The sequence below is a fragment of the Gekko japonicus genome, unplaced genomic scaffold (genome assembly GCF_001447785.1).
Source record: "Gekko japonicus isolate JY-2015 unplaced genomic scaffold, Gekko_japonicus_V1.1 scaffold332, whole genome shotgun sequence".
NCBI classification, from domain to species: Eukaryota; Metazoa; Chordata; class Lepidosauria; order Squamata; family Gekkonidae; genus Gekko; species Gekko japonicus.
The window spans coordinates 39,376-45,829 of NW_015177015.1; the positions used below are offsets into that span (position 1 = coordinate 39,376).

General features: G+C 48.7%; 1 non-coding gene across 1 annotated transcript; it reads right to left on the bottom strand.

Annotated features, from left to right (window-relative positions):
- Nucleotides 1–1,047: 1,047 nt before the first annotated feature.
- On the bottom strand, nucleotides 1,048–1,119 carry TRNAG-GCC. Its single transcript has one exon. It is a non-coding gene; the product is annotated as a tRNA-Gly (tRNA).
- Between the last annotated feature and the right edge of the window lie 5,335 nt (nucleotides 1,120–6,454).

A 6,454-nucleotide genomic window follows, 5' to 3' on the forward strand; every position in this document is an offset into this window, starting at 1 on the left:
ACAGACAGATAAGACTTCCCATTTGAATCCACAAGCCATTGCTAAATGCTCGTATCGGCACAATCTTAATTGTCCACTAACCTTAGCTAATTAATTAATTATCATATGGCAGTGTGTGTAGTATAGTCAGGAGATCGTCTGGTAGCCAGAAGCTCTAGCTCTTTTGTGGCAAGCTAGGCTTATGGTGGGCTGAGGGAGCTCTGAGAGAACTGTGACCAGCCCAAGGTCACCCAGCTGGCTTCAAGTGGAGGAGTGGGGAATCAAACCTGGTTCTCCAGGTTAGAGTCCGCCGCTCTTAACCATTATACCAAACTGGCTCCTTAGCTAATATTAACTATCAGGTTGGGAAGCCCTCCAGCCCTTCCTCCCCATGGTTAGAACATGGAGTTCCTCTCCTCACCACACGGTGATTGTTCTCCTTGTCATTTCCATGGTATTTGTTACAGAAATAAGTTCTCAAAAGGACACCTTGAAGGGAAAGGCTTTGGCGGGACTGCCGAACCACCTTTTGGAACCTGCTTCCTGGTTTTTCCCATTCCAATGCAATGCCAGAGACTTGTATCCTGTGCTTAAAACACAGCAAAACAATACTTCGCCAGACAATCCAAATTCTACACTGAGAATGGAATGCTGCCACAAGCATACATTATGTAAATCAACCTGCACCCCATGCTTTTATTTCACATCCTCTGCCCTTTTCACCAAATGACATCATTTAGTCTGGCTTTGCAAATCATAGGGGAAGGTCAACTGCCAGCCATTCAATTCTAATATTGCTCGCCTACTTTCATGTATGTCCTCTTAAGGGCTAGGAACATGCACATTTTCTCTCCCTCTCTCTCTTTATGTAATGTTCATGAAGCTATGTTATGTACCCATTACTGGATTCTGCACTTTTCCACTTCTTTGAACACATATGAAGCTGCCTTAATACTGAATCAGACCTTTGGTCCATTGAGATCAGTAATTGTCTACTCAGACTGGCAGTGGCTCTCCAGGGTCTCAGGCAGAGGTCTTTCACATCACCTACTGCCTTGTCCTTTTAACTGGAGATGCCAGAGATTGAACCAGGGACCTTCTGCATGGCAAGCAGATGCTCTACCACTGAGCCACAGCCCCTCCTTTAAAACTGCACAATCAACATCGTTCTGGAGGTGGAGTCGGTTCTGACACAAGTCCTGAGGGCAGCCAGTGTGGGTGCTACTGAAGACTGTAGCAGCATGTCTCCTGCTCTTCCTCTAGCCCAGGAAGGACTATTAATTCGAAACCCATCATGTTACCCTGTTAAAAGTTTCCCCTGCCAGCACTTGGTTTCCTGTTTGGGGAAAGGCTGTGGCTCAGTGGCAAAGCCTTGGCCTTGCATGTAAGAGGTCCCTAGTTATATCCCCAGCATCTCCAGTGAAAATGATCCAGTAGTAGGTCATGTGATGTGACATAAATGTCCACCACCGTGAGACCCTGCAGAGCTGCTGCTAGTCACTGCAGACAAGACTGACTTTGATAGACCTTGTGATCTGACTCGGGAGAGGGCAACTCCATGGGTTCTCTCCACAGGCTTTATTGTTCATACGCTCTCTGTTTTGAATTGGGCATCTCATTCTGGACTCGTTATGAACAATTCCATTTCCCAATAAACACTGATCACAAACCTGTATGGCTGTCTTACTGTCAAGACGGTGATGGGTCAGTGAGACCATTCAGGGCCACAAAGCTCTTTGTCTGGTAGTTCATACAGCTGTCAATCCACCTTCAAGTGAAGAAGAAGAAGAGAAGAAGAGATTGGATTTATACCCCGCCCTTCACTACCTAACTGTCTCAGAGTGGCTTACAAACTCCTTTCCCTTCCCCTCCCCACAACAGACACCCTGTGAGGTGGGTGGGGCTGAGAGAACTCTGACACAAACTGCTCTTTTTCAAGGACAGCTGTGCCAGAGCTTGTGACTGACCCAAGGTCACATCAGCAGGTGCAAGTGGAGGAGTGGGGAATCAAACCCGGTTCTCCCAGATTAGAGTCCGCACACTTAACCACTACACCAAACTGGGGCCATGCACCAACTTGGAAGTGGGCCTGGTTCTCTGCCCAAGAAGTCCCTTGGGACAACACAGGGAAGAGGGAACCAGCATGCAGTTCTGGGGCTCAGCTCCTTGCCTCTGCAGGAGAAAGTAATGGCCACCACTTACACTTGTCATCTCTGGGACTGGTGATGCTGAGCCTGTCAGATCCAAGTTCAATGGTCATATAGCTGTGTTGGCACCACTGGGCCTTGGCGTGTGCCCACGAGGATGGCAATATGGGGCTGACCTGGTTGAGATGAGAAAATATCTTGAATTTGCTTTGTTTAGAAGTGAGTTTATTTATCCTCCAGTGGGACATTTGTACACATCACTCTTGTTGTCTCCTCCATTTTATCTTCACAACAATCCTGTGTGGTGGGTTAGGCAGAGAGAGAGAGAGAGAGAGAGAGAGAAAGTTCAGTGGTAATATAGCTGTGCTGGCACCACTGGGCCTACGGTCACCTTGTGAACTTCCACAGCATGACAAGGATTCGAATCTAGGTCTCCCAGAATCCTAGTCTGACACTCTAACATCTATACCATGCTGGTTGTGCACAATAAACTTCCAGTTTTTCACAAATGCATGATAGTGATGCAAAGGAGACCACAAGAATTACTTTTTGTGAAGCAAGAAAGACTGGCTTCAAAAGCATTGGAACTGATCTCACACTCCCCAAAGGAGTCTTTCCCACCACTTTTTATCTGAGGCTTTCTAACTGGAGATGTTGGGCCTTGAACCTGCAAGCCTTCCACCTATCAAGCCCCTTTCATCTTGTTTTTAAAGGTGTGGCCCTTTGCTTTCGTACCAGAACAGGGTGAAAGCCAGCAAACTTTTGAGACACAAGCAATGTCAGCTATGTGCCTAGCTAGACAGGCCACAAGCTGTCTTGGATGAAGCTCAGGAGAACTGGGCTGAAAAGGCTATGCCTGTCAGATAGACCAATAATCCGGCTCAGTGGTAGAATATCTGCTTAGCATGCAGGGTTCCCTGTTCAATCTCTGGCAACTCCACCTTATTATTATCATATGGCATTGTTTGTAGTATAGCCAGGGGATCCTAAGATTGTCTACCAGCCAGAAGTTCTAGTTCTTTTAGCATTATGCACCACTAGGTGGCAAGCTAGACTTCTTTTTAAGGCAAGAGACATTTCAGAGGTGGTTTGCCATTGCCTGCTTCTGTGTCACACCCCTGATATTCCTTGGAGGTTGCCCTTCCAAATACCAGCCAGGGCTGACCCTGCTTAGCTTCCGAGATCTGACAAGGTCTGGCTAGCCCAAGCAACTCCATCAAAGAGCAGATGACAGGAAATAGCTCTGCTTAGGACCCTGGAGAGCCGCTTCCAATAAGGTAGACCTGTGATCTGGCTCAGAGTAAGGCGTTCAAAGATGACATTAAAGGCAACTATTCTCCCCCCCCATGCACCCTTCTCACTTTGACCGGGGCTCTAAGGAAGGTCTGAGGCCACCTGAGGGATAGTTCTGTCAGCATTAAGGGTGCCCATTCAGGTGTCTTGCTCGAGGACGCCAATGCCCTTTAAGCTAGGAGTTGTTTTAAGTTCTGGAGACAGACAGAGCACCATAACTCTGGTGGAATTATTGCTTAGGGTTACAGGGTTTCACTACAGGGCACTTGCCCAGTCGCTCCTGTGGACGGTTCACGCTTCCCCATCAGGGTGGTCTTCCAGTGTAGAAGACCAGAAGAATATGCAAGCAACATGAAACTGCTGGAGTGGCCGGCTGTAGTATAAACTCCCAGTATTTTGCCTTTCTACGATCAACAAAACAGCACCCAGTCCTTAATTCCCCATGGCCCTGAGTAGGAAGTTCAGGCTTCTGATAACCATGGAACACTTGCCCCCCCCCCCCAAATCTGGCCCTTGCAGCTCAAACTCTTTCTTGCAAGTGTTTCCTGGGGGTAGCCAATGTCAGTCTTAAGAACTGAATTCAAGCAGGTCAAAATTGCAGCTCCTGAAGCTTTGTAAAGAAACTTTCCAGACCACTGAAGCCCTACTTGCTCACTGCTTGCAATCAGGGGTCATTTCATAGAAAAAGAGCAGGAGCTCATTAGCATAACTTATTAGCACAACTTGTTTGCATATGCCACACCCCCTGACATCACTGGAAGTGTGTCAGAAGGCAACACCCAATCAGTCTCCATTGGACTGTTTTGGATTGCTAGCTATGGGAGGGGGAATGTGCGTATCTGCCCTCACAGAGGAGGGAGAGCTTGTACCTGAACGTGGGGGGGCCCCTCTGCAACTTACCTGGTTGCTTCCTGCTCCTTGTGGCCCGACTGAGAACTGCTGGGAGCAGGGGGAGGGGTTTGCTGCATATGCCCACCCCCTTGGGCTCCTTACTGCCGGAGCGCCGCTCCTGTGCGCTCCTGCAAGAAATGATCCCTGCTTGTAATGATCAGCTGAGTCATTCCAGTGCTGTTCTTGGGGTGTGTGGGCGACAGATGTGCTCAAAACCAGCATGGGGACCCTCCTGGGACAAAGAAAGGGAAATCTGCCCCTCCTTGCCCCAGAAACAAATCCAAAACCTGGAGCTTGAACTGCCTTATAATCCCTTGGTGCTGCTGCAGCTGGGAAGCGTCTGCAGGGTACCCGTGTCCCTGGCTGCCTTTTGGGCCCTGTCGCCTCCTACGGTGTGGCGCTTCCTGCCCTCCACCCAGGCTCATCTCCTGACTGCTCCCTTTGTCTCTCTCACCTCCTCCCAGGTTCCTGCGTGCCACCTCCAGATGCTTAAGATTAGCATCTCCCTTTGCCGGGAAGCCTCCCCCCTTTTCAGAAAAGAATCCTAGAGATCCACCCACTCCACAAGGGATTCCAGCAGTAATGGCACCGAGTCACGCTATTTTGCTCTCGTACATTACAAGTCAGAATTACTGCAGGGCAGAAACTTCCTAATAGGTGACACTGTTAGAAGGTGATGTCAGGAGTGGCTGCATGACTGTAACATGTGCAGTTCAAGGGTAGCGCAACAGTTCTGTCCAACGTTTCCTCAAGCCCTTTTTTTTTTTTTTAGTGAAAATGTCCACCTTTTCCAGTCATTCTCTGTGCCAAGCTTTCTTCGTCTTTCAGCACCGCTTCCCCCCACTTTCCACTTTGGCCCTTCTTGGCTACTGCTTCCTTTTGTATTTGTCATATGGGAAATCAGAGCCAATCAGGGAGCACAGGGATGACATCACTACAGCAAGTAACCAGTCAGACTGGGGTATTTGATGGCATCTCTGTGGGAAACTGATGCCAACTGAGGAAGAACAGAGAGAGAGGGAGGGAGAGAGGGAGAGAGGGAGGTTTTCAGCCTTCTCCCTGTGCCATTTTCTTGATCTGAAATGGTTCTAAAGCATTTCCATGGGTCCCAATGGGCTAAACATATAGGTTAGGGTTGCCGGCTTCAGGTTGGGATTTTGGGCGTGGAGCCTGAGGAGGGTGGGGTTTGGGGAGGGAAGAGACTTCAGTGGGGTATGATGCCATGGAGTCCATTTTCTGCAGGTGAACTGATCTCTGTCTCTTGGAGATCAGTTGTACTAGCGGGAGATTTCCAGCTGCCAGCTGGAGGTTGGGAGAACCCTAAAATAGGTATGTGCTCCCCCTTCCAAACAGCCATGCAGAGGAGAGGTACAATTGATTGGGGAATGGGATAAATATCTCCCCTCTCAGCAATATTACTCTGAAAACCAAAGCGGCATCCAGCAATAGCATTTCAGTTAAAAAAAAAGTTGGGAAATCCACTGACAGATTCCCAGTTTGTCCTCAGATCAAGCCATTTGTGGTTAGCTTACCTTTCAGGTGAACTGTTACCCAAAGCAAACATTTCCTTTGTCAAAACTTAATTCCCACCTGCTAGTTCTCATGGAGGGTAAGTGATTCATGGAGGATAAGTCTGTCAATGGCTACTAGCCATGGTGACTGAGAGGAACCTCCACATTTGGGACCGCCTCTCTCAGTATGACAACGGGAAGATCAACAAGTTCCTGGTGGTCCTCGGCCCGAGAGAGGTCCAGCTGTCCTCAACCAGGGGCAGGGCCTTTTCAGCCCTGGCCCCCACCTGGTGGAACTCTCTGCCGGAAGACATCAGTGCCCTGCAGGAGTTATTACCTTCCCGTGGGGCATGTAAGGCAGAGATGATCCACCAGGGATTCAGCTGAGGACAGCGACGGGAGGAGGACATTTGGCACTCTCATACACTTCCCCATCCCTCACCCCCCCCCAGAGGCTAGGGGAGCCGATTTTACCGCCATCTGGTACATGTATCAATCAGTCTTTATTCGGCCAACAACCAGTACATGTCAAAGATAAAAACTTTACAGTAAAGTCATTAGAAAGAAAAACTGGTCTGATCTATTGGCAACAATTAGTTAAAATCTGTACATACAATTTCTCTACGAATTCTA